At 36.9% G+C, this 20,197-nt stretch overlaps 2 pseudogenes across 1 annotated transcript; one reads left to right on the top strand and one right to left on the bottom strand.

The window, feature by feature from the left end:
- Positions 1–2,402: 2,402 nt before the first annotated feature.
- Positions 2,403–12,536, bottom strand: LOC148586553 (wall-associated receptor kinase-like 10; annotated as a pseudogene).
- Positions 12,537–17,015: 4,479 nt separating this feature from the next.
- LOC148586552 (SKP1-like protein 1A pseudogene) lies at positions 17,016–20,126 on the top strand (annotated as a pseudogene). The gene is made up of 3 exons (XR_015911906.1): positions 17,016–17,090; positions 17,979–18,290; positions 19,746–20,126. The product of XR_015911906.1 is annotated as an SKP1-like protein 1A pseudogene (transcript).
- Positions 20,127–20,197: the final 71 nt, after the last annotated feature.

Raw genomic sequence — 20,197 nt, 5'->3', positions numbered from 1 at the left:
AAACGCAAGAACAGGACAAATGGTGCAATTAATTAATTAAGTGGGTGTTTAGTGACATATATAGTTATCACTGTTTACTAAATAAATCATTTTTGAATTTCAACTTTCTTCCTGATAGGGGCCGTTTGATCTAGGGGTGCAAAGGCGGTTACGGTTAGCGGTTAGTGGCAATAACCGCTAACCGTAACCGCCTTAGCAGTTAGTAGATTTCGCTAACCGCAACCCTAGCGGTTAGCGGTTAGCGAAATAAATAACCGCCCGCTAACCGCTTTTTTAAAATTGGGCTTTTTTTAGGACTTTTTGGGCTTATTTTTTTGGGCTTTTTTTTACCCTAATTTTTTTTCTTGTATTTTTAATATCTTCTTAGGCCCAATTGCTATAAAAATAGCCCATATTGAAAAATCAAAAATATTTGACCCAAAATTTACATTTACTTTTGTACTTTAAAAAAATTTCCTTAAATATTAAATCATAACCGATTAACTTTTTTTTTTAAAAAAAAAAAAAAAAAAAAAAAAAAATTCAACACAACATACAAAAAAAAGTTCAGAATTCAGACAAATGTCACAACATATAAAAAAATATATAAAAAAAGTTCAACACAAAGCATATAAAATAAGTTCAAAAAATGGTTAAATTTCTTTTTCTAAAAAATGTTCAAAAAATACATTAATACTTCAATTGTGATTATAAGTAACACATTGTTGAATCTAATGTCAATTACTTAATTTGATATTATATAATTATATAGTCTCATTAAATTATATCATATGATTAATTATTTAAATTCTTATCATATTTACTTATAATCTTTTTTCTTTGAATTGAACTTAATATCTAATGGTAAATGATAATGTTCAAACTCCTAAATCCTAAATTCCTAAAGTATCTAATAATGCTTTAATTAAATTGTAGACTTGTAGTTATAAGTAATATATTGTTTAATTCAATTGAATCAATTGTGATTATCATTGTACATGAATCATATGATTAACTTGTAGATTTATGACTTATGAGTTATGTCATATTATATATGTATTATTTATTATTATATAATCATATGATTTATTGATCAAGTCATCATGTGATATAATCATATCAATTATAGTGATAATATATAAATTACAAAAATTATAATGATAATACATTAATACTTAAATTGTGTTTATAAGTAACACATTGGTTATTGTTTAATCCAATGTCAATTACTTAATTTGATATTATACGAATCATATCATCATTGTACATTAATAATATGATTCACTTGAAGTCTTGAATAAAGTATTTGAATTGTCATTGAATCATATGATTAAGTATTGATATTATACATTTATATTATTCATATACATATGTAGACTTATATAGACTTATAACATATATAGACTTATAAGTTTATAACATACATTGAAAATAAGTCTCTAGATATTTAATTGTTGTATTAGTATGAATTGGTATACTTATGAGTTATGTCATATGTATAATTTGTTATTATATAATCAAATGATTTAATGATCAATCTCATGTGATATAATCATATAAATTATAGTGATAATATATTAATACTCAAATTGTGATTTAATTATTTTTTTAAAAAAATTGTAATTTAATGATCAAGTGATTATGTTATATGTATAAATATTTTTATAATTATAATTATAAAAATATATTATATAAAAAGGTGGTTAGCGGTTACGGTTAGTAGACCTAATAACCGCTAACCGCTAGGCGGTTATAGCGGTTAGGCGGTTAGCGGTTAATGCGGTTAGGCGGTTGGCGGTTATAGCGATTAGTGGTTAGCGGGCGGTTTTTAACCGCCCATCTTTACACCCCTAGTTTGATCAAGGTTGAAGAGTCAATCTTGGGCAGATGGGTGGTTTAGGTCTCAACTCTCCAACCACCGGCCAAGAGGTCTTGATGCGAACATAGAATCGTATTGTTTGATATTGATCAAGAACTCCCGGACAATTTCCGGCGAAGTCATTGGGATAACCTGAACACCTGCCAGACGGAGACAAGCAATTTCCGTGTTGAGTTCTTTCATAAGGCCATGTATCCACTGGAATGCTGGCTTGTAAAGATATAAAGAGGAACTGATTTTTTGTTGCCATTAATTTTCCAACTGCATTTAGCGGAAATTCTGAGGCAGGAAAGAGAGCTGCTTAATGCTCATACGACTAGATACTTAGTAAATTAAGTAGCTTGAGGTCTGATTTGATCTAGACAACAAAAATGGATCCTTAAGAAACCAACATGGATCTTTTCGCTATTTTATACTATCGTAAGACAATTGGATATATATTTTTAATCTATGTTTTTGAATGATTATTGAATTACTTGCAGAATAAAAAAAAAAAAAAAATCTGTAGCGTACAACATGATAGTAAACAAATACTGATTCAAACTTATTGAGAAAATAATAATGGTCGGTCGTCTGCGGATGAGGTTGGCACTGTTGATGTGGGAACAACATCCCACAAGTCGTTTATTTCAGCTTGAACATATTGAAGCTCTTCATAGTTTTGTTGAAGGTTAGGAACTTTTTGCAACATTTGAACTGCCTCCAACTCCATTGCGACTTCTTTCATCGTAGGCCTTTTCTTCCAATTTAAGTTCAAGCACCTTTTCGCAAGGTTTGCGACCGTAATGATATCTTCTTTTTAACCTTCATTCAAAACTCGACTATCAATAATATCAAACAAATGGTTCTCCTTCATGGATTGAATGAAATATGTGGCTAAGCTTCTAGATTCTTGTGTCCTTGTTGAAGAGATCGCTTTTTCGCCAGTTAATAGCTCAGCAAGGACAACTCCAAAACTATAAACATCACTCTTTTCTGTAAATTGGCTTGACTGGAAATATTCAGGGTCTAAGTATCCAAAAGTGCCATGCACTAGTGTGGTTAAGTGAGTTTGATCAACAGCGATGGTTCTTGAAGTCCCAAAGTCGGCCACTTTAGCTCTGTATTTATCGTCTAAGAGTATGTTAGTAGACTTAATGTCTCGGTGGTAAATGGGGGTGGAAGCTGCTGAGTGTAAGTAGAAGAGAGCTCCTGCAATTTCTGTTGCAATTCGTAAGCGCATATCCCATGTTAGTGGAATCTCCTCAACTTGGCCATTGACATATTGGAAAAGAGTTCCGTTAGGAACATACTCATAAACTAGCAGAGGAACTTCCGTCTCCAAACAACAACCAATTAGCTTAACCACATTTCTGTGGTTAATTTGTGAAAGAATGACAACTTCATTAATGAATTCTTCGAGTTTTGCTTCATCAATTACTCTGGACTTTTTCACAGCAATGATTCTTCCGTCCGCCAGCATGCCTTTGTAAACAGTGCCTTGTCCTCCTTGGCCAAGTATTCTATTCATATTAAAACGGTCAGTAGCCTTCTCCAAATCTTTCGAATTAAACAATCTGATGTTCTCAACATTTGCTTCATGTGAAGATAATTGTTGTTGTAACAATAAACCACCATTTCGTTTGAAAAACATGTTCTTTTGTTTGATCATCTTCCTTTTCTTTACAACTTTATAGGACCACCATCCACCAACAAGTAGAACGAATAATCCAAGGCTGCTGCTAGTACCTGCTTAACGCAATGTACGTAATAGGAAAAGGTTACTAACGCAAGTTCAAACAGGCCAGACTCAAAACACATTCTTGTTCAGGTGGTTTCTGGCTCACTTTTCCAAAAGAAGAATAAAAATGGGAAGCCTTACTTAAACATTTAGATGTGAGAAAACATACCAATTGTGATCGCTCCGACCTGAGGCTTCAGGGGGTCAACTACTTTACAACTGAAAGACCCGTAGTTATTTTCACAATATCGAGTACTCCCGGCAGATCCATTAGAGGAATTGCAACGGTTTGGTATGCGATCGCATTCGTTAATATCTGACATGTAATTAAGGAGATAAGCACGATTAGTATCTAAAAAATCAAAAGCAAAATTCAAAGAATTAAAAAAAAAAAAAGAACTGTAGTCATTTAAATTAATATTATAATATTTTTTGGGTTTAAATTCTTACTCAACAAACAAAGTCGGACATTAATATCATTAATTATCCAAAAACTCAAATTGATTAAAAAAATAATAATAATATATAACTTGTGCATCAACGTGTGAGCGCAGGGAGCAAAACTTAAAACAAAAAACAAAAAAATTTAGAGACCATTTTAAATTTGAACATCCACTATAGACATATGCTTGTGTGATATTAGTCATGATCACGTGAGGCTCAAGTGAGAAAAAAAGAATAAATAAATAAATAAATAAGAAAAAAGAAAAGTTGATTACCTTCGCTTAAATTGAAAGTTCAAGAGAGGTAACAACTCGATCAAGAGGCTACAAGCCTACAAATGTAAAACCCAAACCAAAAAAGAATAAATTCATAAACTTCTATAATTAAATCACTTGATAAAATACCCAGATAATTCTGTGCATGAATGATTACTTCAATTACGTACTTATTCCAATAGTTCATTTTCTATTGAATATTCCGTTTAATACTCCTATGGGTGATTAGTTCAATTACTTATTCTGATTGCCCATTATCTATGAAGACTTCCATTGCCGAGATTTGAAAAGTCTTCAATAGAAGTTTTAATAGAAAATGGACTGTTTGAATAATAATTAAACTATCTTTAAAGTCTTCAATGGAGGCTTCGATTGAAAATAAACTATTAAAAAAAAAAGCAAATATCTAGATATTTTATCTACTTCATTTTCAATAAATTTTGTACTTATCTGAAATAAGATACCTGATAAAACATAAAAGAGGAAAGAACAAAAAAAAAAAAAAAAAAAAAAGATAAAAGAAAAATTAGGTACAAAGCTTTCATTTGTTAAACTAAATTTCAGAATAATATACCAAAAAGAGAAAGGTTTGTTTTTCGTCTTTTATTTATTTATTTTTTGTATCTTTATATAAGATTTGAGCAAATCCACCATTAAATATGTGAAACCACGTGCAAATCCTACGTATTCAATAATAGATTTATATAAAAAAAAATGAACAAAAAATGAATAAGGCACATACGTGTATGTGGTGACGTTGTTGTGACGCATGTGTTCTACAAGTCATGTTAATTCATAGAACTATATATTTAACGCAAACAAAAGAGAGAAGAAGAATCAAAGAGATAAATAGAGTGCTGCAAAAACTTTACCTTGACATCCTCCAAGAAGATAGGGATTTCCTTCAAAGCCGTTGTTGCAAGAACATGTAAAAGCTGTGTTCCGGCCGCTCACCGAAGACCCGGTACAATTATAGGTAATGTTTGCGAATGAGGCATTTTTGGTTGTCGGAAGCGAGTTGAATGATGTTTGAAAAATCCCCCATTCCAACACCACAGGAACGTACGGCATAATATTGGAGGATGTATTTTGTTAAAATAACTAAAGAAGACTAGAGAATATAGGGATAAACTGAATATTGTATTTCTGTGTGTTTAGAACTGTATACAATGAGGCCTATTTATAGTTGAATACGGCCAGACAGAATAGGAAATACAATCACGGAATTAATGTACAATATTACAGAATAATATCAATGTATATACAGGGAAAGTATATCAATCAGCAATTATGGTAGTATATCAATCAGCAATTATGGTGATTGGCAGAATATAATCAGAATATATTCTGATTATATTCTAACATCCCCCCTCAAACTCAAGGTGGTAATGTAGATGCCAACTTGAGTTTGGAAACAAGATCACGGAACCGTCCAGGTGGATGTGCTTTGGTGAACACATCGGCCAACTGATCAGCAGAAGCAATGGGACAGAGACGAAGAGTTCCCTGTAAAAGATGATGGCGCACAAAATGACAGTCGATCTCAATGTGTTTAGTACGTTCATGAAATACATCATTATGCGCAATTTGAATCGCACTTCGATTGTCACAAAAGATAGGAGAACTGGAGGTCTGAGAAACACCCATATCATGTAAGAGCCAGCGAAGCCAGAGGAGCTCAGAAGTGGTGTCAGCAAGGGCACGATACTCAGCTTCGGTGCTGGAGCGGGCAACAACAGATTGTTTCTTACTACGCCAAGAGATGAGAGAATCACCAAGTAAGAAACAATAACCCGTGGTGGAACGACGATCAGTGGGATCACCTGCCCAATCAGCATCTGAATATACATGTAAGTCTAATGATGAGTGAGAAGAGAAATGCAAACCATGAAACAAGGTGCCCTTCACGTAGCGAAGGATGCGAAGAACAGCCGCATAATGAACTGAGCGTGGCGCTGTCATAAACTGACTAACAAGGTGGACTGCATAGGCAAGATCCGGTCGTGTCACAGTAAGATAGATGAGACTGCCAACTATCTGTCGATAGAGAGTGGCATCAGAAAGTAGCTCACCATCAGTGGCACGAAGTTTGACATTTGTCTCTAGAGGACTATCAACAATTTTGCAGTCAGTAAGGCCAGCTCGTGAGAGGAGATCTGAAGCATACTTGGCTTGAGAGAGATAGTAACCATTTGGATCAGAAGACACTTCCAATCCAAGAAAGTAGCTGAGAAAACCCAAATCCTTCATCTCAAATTGTTGGCTAAAAAACTGTTGAAGGCTACGAATACCAACAGTATCATCTCCAGTAATAATCATATCATCAACATATAGTAAGAGGAGAATGAGACCAGCATCAGATCGCCGGATAAAAAGAGCAGAGTCATAGGGGCTAGAAACAAACCCAATCTGCGCAATAGTGGAACTGAATTTGGCAAACCAAGCCCGTGGAGCCTGTTTCAGACCGTACAATGCCCGGCGAAGTCGGCAAACCTTGTGTGGCGGATGATCGTACCCAGGAGGAGGCTGCATATAAACTTCTTCACTAAGATCACCATTAAGAAATGCGTTTTTCACATCCATCTGAAAAAGATCCCAACGACGCACAGAAGCCACAGCAAGGAGTGATCGAACAGAAGTAAGACGAGCCACTGGTGCAAAGGTCTCCTCATAGTCAATACCATACTCCTGATTGAACCCCTTTGCCACAAGACGTGCCTTGTATCGCTCAATAGACCCATCAGATTTTGTCTTAATCTTGTATACCCACTTGCACCCTACCGCAGTTTTGCCTGGAGGTAAATCAACTAAGTCCCAAGTATGGGTTTTGGAAAGGGCATTAAGTTCTTCTGACATAGCATTCTGCCAAAGAGGGTTAGCATAAGCCTCACGGAATGAGTGAGGTTCATGGAGAGTAGCAAGGGCAGAATAACAGTGATAATCATGAAGATGGGAAGGAAGAGATGTTACCCGAGTAGAACGACGAGGGATAGAGGGAGCAGCCTCAAGAGTAGATGGATCAACAGGCAGGGCAGTGTCATTGGGGTCGACCGTCGGAATGTCGTCTGGAGAGCTTGTCATCCCTGCATCAAGATCAGTAGTGTCGGGGAGCAAATCCACCGAGATATCAGTGAAGATAGGAGAAGAACTAGAGGGGCGAGTAGGAAAAGACTCCATATCACTAAATAGCCTATGTTCCCAAAAAGTGACGTGCCGCGAGATGCGGAGCCGTTTGGAAATAGGATCATAACAACGATATCCTTTGTGTTCAATGCCATACCCAAGAAAACAACATAGACGAGAACGAGGTTCTAATTTTGTTCGTTCATGGGGTGGAAGGAGCACAAAACAGACACAACCAAAGATGCGGAGAGATTGGTAATCAGGAGGAGATCCATACAGGAGTTCATAGGGGGACTTATTTAAGGTAGTGGGAGACGGGACCCTATTAATAGTATAAACAGCGGTAAGAGCAGCTTCTCCCCAAAAGTGTTCAGGGATAGAAGCAGATAGGAGTAAAGCCCTAACAGTGTCTAAGATGTGCCTGTGTTTACGTTCAGCTCGACCATTTTGTTGAGAAGTATTTGGGCATGAGCGATGGGGAAGAGTACCATTTTGTTTGAGAGTAGTAAGGAAGGTAGATTCACGATATTCCATGGCATTATCAGAACGAAAAATTTTTATGTTTCGAGAAAATTGGGTTTGAATCATCCGTTGAAATTCAGAGTAAATTTTCGGAAGTTCAGACCGATTTTGTAAAAGATAAAGCCATGTGTATCGAGAAAAATCATCCACAAAAATGACAAAATAGCGGGATCCACCCATGGTGGGAATAGGCGCAGGGCCCCATACATCAGAATGCACCAAATCAAAAGGAGCAGAAGAAATAGATGCACTATTATTAAAAGGTAAAGCACTTTGTTTTCCAAGTTGACAAGCAACACAATCAAATGACTCAGACTCAACAGACCCTAATTGACCACTTGTAGCTATAGAACGAATACGAGAAATAGATGCATGTCCTAAACGAGAGTGCCATAAACTGAGGGTGGTAGAGGAAGACCGAGATGGAGTGGCAGCTGACACAGCATGAGGAAGATGGAGTGATGAAAGCTCAAACAGACGTCCAATCTTACGGGCGGTCCCAATTAGCTGTCCCGTCTGTGGATCCTGCACATCACAACCTCGGTTAGAAAAGTGCAATTCTAAGCCAAGTTCACAAAGTTGACCAACAGATAAAAGATTTAATGAGAGATTAGGCACTAAGTATGTATCAGACACAGATAGTTGATTAGTAGAAACAGACCCGACATGACTAACCGCAAGATGGGAACCATTAGCTGTGTAAATGGTGGTAGGCTTAGGTAACACAGATTTTGCAGAAAATATGGAAGAGTTCGGTGTCATATGATTACAACAAGCAGAATCAATATACCAAGAGGAATTACCTAGTGTGGTGGACATGGCGGTATTAAGATTGGACTTAGATAAAACCTGATGAATGAGAGCTTCGATTTCTGCAGGAGAAAGAGTACTGGGTTGGGGTGCAGTATCGGTGTAAGGCATATCTGATGTATCAGTATGAGCGACCGCAGCAGCCTTATGACTAGGAGCTCGATGATTCTCATTCCCACGAGAAAGTCTTTTCCTGCATTCACTATATCTGTGGCCAAACTTTTGGCAATAGTGGCACTGGATGTTCCGATTGGATGAGGAAGATTCGGCAGGAATAGAATTAGGAGCGCGCGCATTGCGGGATGCAGTGGCCATGACCATCTCAGAAGTGTGTAACTTCATAGTAGAGAATCGAGTCTCTTCTGAAACAAGTTCACTAAGAGCACTTTCCAAAGATGGCAGTGGTGAGCGGTGAAGAAGAGAAGCTCGAGTATGCTCAAACTCATCTCGAATTGCTGCAAGAAACTCGGCTAGGCGCATGCTATCGCGAAAAGCGATGTACTCAGAGGCATCAACCTTATCCCTCCACTTTGGCTCACATAGTGCTAATTGATTCCAAAGACAAGTCATTTGTGAATAAAAATCAGTAATACTCTGACCTGGTTCCTGGCGCATGTGATGGAGCTTGGTCACAATCTGAAACCGCTGAGCAAGATCAGTCGTGCTGTAGCGCTGAGCTAACATGTCCCAAACATCTTTGGCATTGTCAAGATTGCCAAATGTCATGCTGATGGAGACAGCACAAGTGTTGGAGAACCAAGAAATAATCCTGTAATGGATACTTTTCCATGTGCGGAGGCGGGTAGAGAAAGCCGCAGCAGGTTCCTCTTTTCCAGCAAGAGGCTTAGATTCTTCACCAGAAACATATTCCCAGAGACAATGTCCTTTGAGCCACCTACTCATATTTTGAGACCAAGCCGGGTAATTGGAGCCATCGAGAATAGTAGGAATAGGTTGGGTAATATCTTTGGTGTTTGGGAGAGTGGTAGGAGGTACGGCCATTTTTTTTTTTTTGGATATAATCCGGTGTGGTTGGGTGTAGGATAGGTTCTGTGAGCCTGGTGAGAGAGTTGAATCCGGTGTGGTTGAGTGTATGATAGGTAATATGAGCTTGTTTTAAAAGGTTAGGATTTGGTGTGGTTGAGTATATAATAAGGAATATAGGCTTGGTTAAAAGGCTGAAATCTAGTGTGGCTGAGTGTATAATAAGTGTGTGAGCTCAAAAATCAGAGAAAAATCTGGTGTGGCCGATTGTAGAGTAAATAGGTGAGCTCAAGAATGACTTACAAAGGGGGCGGCGCGTGACGGCGCGTGGCGGCGCGTGGCAGCTCTGGGTGGCGCGTGCGACGGCTGGTTCGACAGATCGGCAGCCTCCGATCACGAATCTGTGATTCGTTTCTGAAAACGGCTGAGAATGGCGGCGCGTGGTGGCCGGAAACAGCGCGGGGCGTGTTCAAAATTCCACAGAAAGTTGTGGCGGCGCGTGGGGACTCCTGGTGGCGCGTTCTTTCGGTAGGTCAGTAGGTCGGCAGCCTCCGATCTGGATTCTGGCAGAGTTTTCTGAGAACGGCTGACTTGGGCGGCGCGTGGTGGCCGGAGGCGGCGCGTGAGGCGCGTGAATAGTGACACAGAAACTTCAGGCGGCGCGTGAGAGCGCGTTGAACCTCAGAACGGTGATCTGATAACTCCACAGGATTTATCGGACCTTTTTGAGCCTGTTGGTATAATAATTATACCAAAACAAGATCGAAAAGGCTTTTGAACGAACTGACTTCCTACTTCTCTAGAGAAGGCCAAAACTTGGCTTTGATACCATGTTAAAATAACTAAAGAAGACTAGAGAATATAGGGATAAACTGAATATTGTATTTCTGTGTGTTTAGAACTGTATACAATGAGGCCTATTTATAGTTGAATACGGCCAGACAGAATAGGAAATACAATCACGGAATTAATGTACAATATTACAGAATAATATCAATGTATATACAGGGAAAGTATATCAATCAGCAATTATGGTAGTATATTAATCAGCAATTATGGTGATTGGCAGAATATAATCAGAATATATTCTGATTATATTCTAACATATTTATTGAACCACGTTTCTGGAACCACTCTTCTTCTACCAAGACTGCAGAGTTGCATCCTTGGGTACTATTATTTGGCGTTGGAACAATAGTTGTCTCAAACGCATCGAGATATGAAGGAATTGTGGTTTGGCAGCAGTTGTTAGTACCATAGCAACTACTACCATTTGTCACTTTATAACTTGAATCACAATTTGATATGCACCCAATAAATGAACCATCCGAGGACTTGATTGAGGCAGAGTTATTGCAACCCATGGCAATGAATTGGTTTTCGGCCTGGGAGAAGATGAAAGGGCTTTTTGCTAAATCCTCATTTTTTTTTGGTTTGAACCATTTGTACAAATAGAAAATGTCGGATAATTGACGCGAACTGTACTGCTTCGTAAATAAATGCCTACTCCAAACGAAATATTCAGCACCTCCAGGTTGGGGCTCCTCAAAACAGGTTTGGGAGAGCCCGAAGAGTCATTATTGCAAACTACTTCAAACCAGTGATCAAGGTAGCATGAAGGTCGAAATCAACTCTTATGAGGCTCTAACCTCTCTCTAGAAATTTTTATCAACCTTCGTTTTTTTCTTCCATCTCCCTGGTGAGAGCAGCCACCTCCTTAGTGAGGTTTTTCTGGGGAGGAGATATGGAGTTTTTCTCAATTCTCCTCCCTCTTCTCTGTCTATATTTCCTGTTTTTGGTGTTTTCTTTTGTTGTTTTTGTTGTTGTGCAGTCCGACCAGACCAGGAGCTCCGGCCTCCTTCATCCTCTTCGATCAGCCTCCGTTCTGTTGCCGTCCGTTCACCGTTGTACAGCGCCGCCCGCCTCCTCAAAACTGATTGGGTTTTTAGATCTAGTTTCTCTTCGGTCAGTTTTCCACCAACACGCGTCATCTCACCTTGTTTCTCGGCCTTTCAACTTCCCAACGCCACCTCCTCCGGCCAGATCCGACCACCACGCGTTGGCGCGTGGATCTCACGCGCCGGCGCGTCAGCGCCACGCACCTATCAGTGCTCGCCTTTTTCCGTTCCCCGGCCGTTGTTACTGTTTTCTGGTCTTTTTGTTGTTGTTTTCCTGTTGTTTTTATGTATTGTCGTTTTTTGTTGTTTTTGAGGTTTGTGGGTTGCTGTCTCCTAGCTTTTTATTGGTTTATTTCTTTAGTGGAGACTTTTGTAACTGAATTTGTGGTGGTTCCTCTCTTTACAACTGTCCTTAGTACGGACTCTAGCAGTGCTTTTATCACTTCAACCTCCTTTTGGCGGTTGTTGCTGGTTACAAGTGGGGGTTCAGATAGGTTCGCCTTAATCTGTGCTCCTTTTGCATCTAAAACCGCCTTGCGCGGCCCCTTAAGAGGACCGGGGCATTTGTTTGTCCCATTTCCTACGTTTTGTATTTATTTCCACACTGCTTTAGTTTGTTTTGGGTCTATTGTTGGGGAGCCCACCCCTTTTTCGTTTTTAGGATCGTCCTCTCTTTCTTCCTTTTGGATCAGGAGTGGAAATGATCATTTCCTGTAACCCTTTCCTTAATCAATTAGAAAAAAAAAAAAAAAAAAAAAAAAGTAGCAAGAAGGTCCTATTCCAAAAGGATATGGAATGCTAACATTCCCACAGCTTGCTTGGCATGAACTGCTAATTGATTGTCCAGATATTGCATCAAATATTGAACACAACAGCCAAAGGATCTGAAATACCATTTGCAGTTGCACCACCACCTGATCTCTCTCTTTCTAGGATATTGATGAATTGGCGTGAGATGAGTGAAGCAGCAAAGCCTAAGCCCCCGGCCGCTTTTTATAACGCCATGCAATATTATCGTCCTTTTCTAAAAGTCGCCAAGAATTGTCTGGAAGTTGCCAACAAGACCAATTCAAAAAAATAATAATAATAAATAAATAAAGTTGCCAACAAGACTTATTCCAAGTTGTCTTGATTTCTGTGGGCTAGTTTGTTGTTTCTGTACATGAACCTAGCTCGCTAGCAGTCATGATTGACCTTCCAAAATTAAATTACCAGGAAAATAATATCCCATATGGATGGGATATTTTAGGTTTATGTTTGGCGAGGAAAAAATGAGTATAATAATGAGTATAGAAAAGTAAAATAGTAGTATTGAAAAATGAAAAAAATTTATTTTGTAATGATTTTTTTTATTTAAATAGTAGTAAAAAATAAACGATGTGATATAAAAAGTGAATTATATGATATAAGAGTGAAAATATTTTGATATTAATTTTTTTGGAGAATGAAATAAATAGTATTGGGGAATGTTAGTGTTGTTTAACAAACAAGGCCTAGAAGGCCGTCTCACGCATGAGGATACCACCCTTAAAATTTTGTAACAATCAATGAGAAGGCCCCACACTAACTTCTGACTTGACTTGTCTTCTGTTAACAACGATCAAATAGCCAAGTTGATGATCTAGGCCATTCATCCAATTTTAGGCTATGTGGAGTATGGTTTGTATCTGACTTGGTTTGAAGTTGGAAGTGCAAATTTTTTTTGACCCGTTTTAGTGTTTTGACTCAGTTAAGGATCGTATTTAAACTCACATATGACTTTAGGATTTTGTACGGATGTAATTGACGCATGGTGTAATATGGTTTCTCAAAAAATAATGAAACTTCGTTGAAATTCTATATACGTAACTTTTAATGGTGAACAACGTAAATCTTTATGTTTATGATTGCTTGTTTTTGCATTCTTCTTATTTTTCGCATGCATCTCACTAATTCTGAAAAATATGATAAATTTCATAACAAATTATGTCAATATAGATGATATATGTTGCAAAAAGCCTAAAAGTCATTACATTGACTTTTGGTCACAAAACAGTCCATCTTCGCGTCTTCGCAAAAATCCTATTGAAAAAAAGGATTATTTTTGACGACATACATGATCTAGACAATAATAACCCTTTTACGACCACAATTTCCTCGCTATTGCCACTTTATGGTCATAGCCAAAAATCACCTCATGATCAGCTAGAGGTCGCTAATAGCTCCCATATTAGGGATGACCATAGCGTTTTGATGAATAAATAGCTTTCATATCAGTGTTGGGAAGGTAAATGATTTGAAATTTATTACCAATAATACATTAAAATATATATTTGAACACCACTCTAGCTCAAAAGCCTAAGCTAATGAGCTTGTGTCGACTTAGGTATATTAAATACTATTTTATTTTATTTTTTATTTTATATTTTCTCAATATGAGACTCAACACTCTCAAGTATATTCACAACAATCTCTCCCTCACTTGTTACATGGAACACTCTTGGACAATATCGACGACATTTACTGTCACAAATAATTAATTAATTTAAAAAAGGAATATAAATTTCTAGTTAGTAAACAAAAATATTAGTAAATATTTACAATATTTAACTGTAATTTATATTTACAATATTGGCATTTCACAATATTTCATTGTAACAATTACAATGTACTCCTACAGAATATGTTTAATTATGTAGTAAAATAAAATAAAGAAATAGAACAATATCTTATTAACCAAAAACATTTAGAACCAAAGGCTAGATTCTTGATTACGTACCCTCCATGTTGTTGCTCCTTAAATCTCCTGATCAAGACACCTCCTATAGCAACATTAAAAAAAGCGTATTCTTGCGGTGTTGCAAAATTTTGGGTTACCAATGTGAATGGTGGAAATTAAGGTTTATAGATTGCTTGATTAATGGTGGAAATTAATGGCATTTCACAATATTTCAAGACACCTCCGGAATGTTTGACGAATATTCATGGTTGATTGATTTTATATTGACAAATGCGCACTCTTTTGATGCTGTAGTAGGCAGAGTTTCTAAGTCCTTCTTCAGAACTTTGACCATGTCATAAGGACTCATAAAAAGTCTTTTAACACTATTCCTCTTCCTATCAACTACAATATTTTTATTTTTTATATTATATTAATTATTTTTTATTATTTTTTGAATAAATAAAAATCACTACAAAATAATTTTTTGTTTATATATATATATATATATATATATATATTAATCAAATTTATTACAGTTCTCATCCTAATAACCTAATCTTTTATTTTGTTCTTTGTTTGCTTTCATCGTCTTTTTCAAACTGATCGAGAAATGAATGATAAGGACTTTGGACAAGTCCCAAAACATGCCTAATAATCTACATTTGTTTCCAATAAAATTTATAAAATATTCAAGCGGCTTGAAACTTGCTTAGAGCTTAGAACATAAAGCATATGGTGGGCAAGCATTATTACTTTTCAGACTAAAACTGGTTCACCACAAAATCGGGCTCTGCTTCTTGTTTTGTTGTTTTCAATAAAAAATGCGAAAGACGAATTGATTTTATATTGCAGGATGATACAACCTTAACTTTTTTTGTCCAAAATATATAAGTTCAACTTTTGCCTTTTTATTTATTTATTTAATTTTTTTTTTTAAATAAAATAAAAAATGAAAAAAAAAATGTCTGAAGCAACTCTATTTATTTTTTGTCCTTATTTTATTTGGTATTTTTTTAAAAAATAAAAATGATATTTTTCTTCATAAAAATGGTCATTTTTTTTTAAATGTCATTATTATGAAAAAAAATACCACTTTTTTTTTTTTTTTTAAATTCCAAATAAAAGAAGGACAAAAAATGGGTAGGGTTGCTTCAGACATTTTATTTATTTTTATTTTATTTTTAAAATAAAAAACGCAAAAGTTGAACTTATATATGTTGGGCAAATAAGTTAGGCCTTTAGCATTTCCATATATATATATATATATATATATATATATATATATATGGAAAAAATATAAAAAAAACTCTTCAAATTACTAGCCGTTTTCGATTTAGCCCCCTAATGTTTTAAAAGTGATAAAGTAGTCCCAAACTGCCAAACTATTGCATTTTGGCCACTCCGTTAGTCAAAACCGTCAGTTTGGACGAAAACTGCAAAACGACGTCATTTTGTAGGGGACTACTTTATCATTTTCTGAACATTATAGGGTTAAAATGAAAACGGCTGATAGTTTGAAGAGCTTTTTTATATTTTTCCCAATTTTTTTTTTTTAAATGGCATTATAGTAACTTACCCATAACAAAACAACGTCGTTTTGCAGTTTCGGTCCAAATTGACAGTTTTGACTAACGGAGTGGCCAAAATGCAATTGTTTGGTAGTTTGAGAGACCACTTTGTTACTTTTAGAACAATAAGGAGTTAAATAAAAAACGGCCCATAGTTTAAGAGGTTTTTTTCTATTTTTCTCTAATCCTTTCCTCCTCTTCCTCACAACTCACAACTCCCCTCTCCGCCTCTCTCTCTCTCTCTCTCTCTCTCTCTCTCTCCTCTTCTTCATAGCACTCCCATCTCCCATCTCCCCTCTCCGCCACTTTCTCTCTTTGTGTCTCATCTTCTCTCCTCTCCCTTTCTCGGTCAAGAATGGGATTGAACAAACAAAAAATGGAAGACCAAAATCTTCAAAACGATGAAACACAAAATCCTCAAAAAGCATAAATCACAAATCCACAAAAAATCTTCAACCCAAAAACTTTGAATATTCCACCACTCAAAATCAGCAGAAATCAACAAACAAAAAATAGTACCCAGAAATAAACCAAAAAAGAAAAGAAAAGAAAAGAACATGAACCTAGAAATCAATGGAGCCGAGTTGAGAGACGAGGATGAGAGAGAGAGAGAGAGAGAGAGATTCAGAGACGGAGACGAGAGAGAGAAGATGTAGATGTGAGAGAGATTGAGAGATAAAGAAGAAAGATCCAGGGACAGAGATGAGAGATTGAGAGAGAAAGAGCGAGACAGAGAGAGAAAAGCCACAAATGGTGAGACGGAGAAGAGAGAGATGGGGGAGAAAAGACACGATTTTTCGAGATTAAAAAAAAGAAAAGTAAAAGTAAATAAATATTATTTTAATGATATATAGAAGATTTAGGAACTTTATAGTAGGGTGTATTTAGATAGGAACCAAAAAGTAGAATTATTTCATAAATTTAAGAAAAATGGTTGGTTATCTGCTGCTAATACTATTAGATTCATTGTTTGTCTTATAATTCCAATCGGAGACCTTTGCCGACTTGTATTGGAAATTGTCCAACTTGTTGGGTACCGATCCAACTCAGGCGGGCCCAACCCCGGCCGACTATAGTAGGGCCCAAGTTGAGCCCTTTTCAACTTGCAGAGGATGCTCGACTATATCTGCATAGCTCGAGGCCCCCTCGGTGATACGACTGCATTTATGAAAAGAATGCGGGAGATGGTCTCCTGTACCCAAGACTGTGTCCACATTTATTAAAAGAGGCCGAAGATCCAGCACATTTATAGTGAGGGCACAGGAGGTCGCTTCTCACCTTGAGAATGCAGTCAGCATTTACGAGAGTGGTGGTAGGTAGAACGCATTTATGGTGAGGGCACAAGAGATTAATGGTTAAAATCTCTTTAAAGTCATAAATAAAATATTTGTCCCATTAATTAAAAAAAAAATTAAAATATTATATATAATTTTTAAAAAAATTATAAAACAAAATTAGAAAAAATTATAAAAAAATTAAGGAGTGGTTGGCCACCCCATTGGGGGTAGCCGGACCACCCTAGTTGGGGCTGGGGGTGGCTTGACCACCAGTCTGGGGTGGTCGAAGCCACCCCATGGCCCTTGGGGGTGACCACCCCCAAGGGCCAAACATTTTTTTTTTTTTTAAAGTTTGGGTTTAGGGGAGTGGCCAAACCACCCCCAAGGGCCATGGGGTGGTCTAGCCACCCCTAGCCGGCTATTAGGGTGGCTTGAGAGCCACTCCCAGCTAAAATGGGTGGTCCGGCCACCCCTTATGGCCTAGGCCATCCACCTTTTATTTTTATTTTTATTATTATTAATTTATTTTTATATTTTTTTTTTAATTTGAATTTTTTTTGTAATTAGATATGTGTCTTATTTATGGCTTTAGAATTTTTTTAAAAAATTTCAGGTATAAATTAAATATTCTCTTATTTATTATAGATCGAAGATGATCATTTTCTCAATGAAAAATGTTAAAAGCACAACACAAACTCAACTCAAAATCAACTTCTCTCCTAGGTGGCTTTTTTTTTTTTTTTTAAAAAAATAAAAGTTGAAATTTTAAACCATTCGGATCGTCTTTTCCCCTTTCAGATCCAAACATCCTCTCTCAGTCTCTCACTCCCCCTCTCGCGCTCATCCTCTTTCTCCTCCGGCGAGTTGTTCGGCCACCGGCGAAGCTGTCCGTACGTCGCTCCTGTCTCTCTCACTCCGGCACAAGGTTCCGTCTCTGTCTCTCTCACTCCAGCGACGTCTTCGGCCACCGAGTACTCCAAGAAGCACGTCGAGGCCCCAAAAGCAGCCGCCGCGTCCGAAGAACGCTCCACCTCCGACGACGACGACCTCAAGGCCTGGGACGCCGAGTTCGTCAAGTTCGACCAGGCCACCCTCTTCGATCTCATCCTGGTGTGTCTTCTTCCTTATAAACTCAAATCCCCCTGTTAGATCTTTTTATTATTGATTTTTTTTCTTCTGATTAGGGTTTTGGTTTTGTTTTCTACGCTTCAGTGTCTTTGATGTGTTTTTGTTTGGTTGGTGAGAAATATTCAGGGGGAATAGTAAATAGATTTGAGTGCTTCCGTTGTTTATTGACCAAACAACCTTTAAATATGTTATGGCGTTGAAGTGGCATGAGAAGAAGTAAATAATCAAATAAGAACAAAGAGAAAGCATGAGAAGAAGTAATCAAATAAGAACAGAGATTGCTGAAGATGTCAAATGAGACGGTTTTGTTTATGATCGAAATCTTATTTCTCTTTGATTTATTCATCATACTATTATAATATATGATGACCCAAAAAGGCATGCACATGTATGTATCGGTTGTCCAAGTTTGTTCTTTTTTAATAATTTTTTTTTTCTTTCAATTTTCTCGTTTATCTGGTCTCTAACAAAGTGAGATTTTCCCGAAAGTACTTATATTTGCAAAGACTATGTATAGAACTTGGTTTGAATTGGTGAGCGGAGAAAATGATAATGAAATATTCCAGATAATGACCTCTTCATATCTCAATCTTTTAGCATTGTTGGGTTAATATATATATATATATATGTTAGATTGGTGGCTGAAGCAAGGCATGAAGGAATTGCCAATGGCTTCATAAAAGTGTTTGAAGTGTATGGTATAAGTGTGCTTGCAAAAGTGAAGCATCCATTATCAAGGAATTGTCTCGGAATAGTTGCTAGTGTTTAAAGTGTTTGGAATGGCTGCAATGCACTGGCAATTGGCAAGTGCTATTATTAAGTAATGGATCGGAACATGGACTTATGGGTCTTTGAAGTATTAGGGTCATCATCTAGGTGAATTTTTGGCCAAGTGAATATTGCTTTTATCAGGCTTGTTACTTTTTCCAGTCTTTTATTTAAGGAATTCGTTTGGTAGTTCTATCTGTTTTCTTTTGTGAAGTATTGCTTCTGTAAGCGTAGGCTCTCGTTTGTTTTTTTCTTTTTCTTTTTTTCAATTTTGAATGTTCTTTCCTTCGTCTCCATAAGTGGGTGTTTATCTCATTTACTCTATTTCTATTTAGGTTGTGCCCCTCTACGCCTTACCTTCTATGTCTTAATAAGATTGAACTACTTTTCCAAATACAATCTGGTTTATGCTTATGAATCAGTTGATGACTAAATTTATCAGATTATGGGATTTCTCTCCTTCTTGAAGGTCCAGTTAGTAGCACAAGTTTTTTGGACCTGCAATTTGTAGATCATCATGGCGGTAGATTTTTTTTTTGGGTGTTCCTTGAAGGGTGTTTGTTCTTGCATTTAACATGCACTAAACTACTATTGCATTATATGAGTAACTTCAACCATATTCACACACCTTAAATTTCAATCTCACTTTGGAGTATGTCTGATTGGCAGGCTGCAAACTATCTGAACATCAAGAGCTTGCTGGATTTGACTTGCCAGACAGTGGCTGACATGATCAAGGGCAAAACTCCTGAGGAAATCCGCAAGACATTCAACATTAAGAATGACTTCACACCAGAGGAAGAGGAGGAGGTTCGCAGGGAGAATCAATGGGCCTTTGAGTGAAGATCCAAAATAAAGCACATCTGTTTTTTTGTGGCTTATGTTTCTCATTTGTGCTGGCAAAAGGGGATGTTGTTTCTACCTATCTAAGACTTCTTAAGATATTAACTTACTATTCTGGCAGTTACTATTGTAGACAATGGTTGTTTTGCTCAAACCTTGGCCCCACTTCCCTCCCTCTCCATTTATTTTTCCCATGATGTTCAATGGATCTTTTTTTTCTATGCTAATATGGTATATGCTGTTTTCATTCATTGCTTTGTCCTTGTGATTCTTTTATC

Source organism: Corylus avellana, chromosome 4 (assembly GCF_965113065.1).
Source record: "Corylus avellana chromosome 4, dhCorAvel1.hap1.2, whole genome shotgun sequence".
NCBI lineage: Eukaryota > Viridiplantae > Streptophyta > Magnoliopsida > Fagales > Betulaceae > Corylus > Corylus avellana.
Note: the sequence above shows the minus strand (reverse complement) of the source record. Positions and strands in the feature narration are given on the sequence as shown.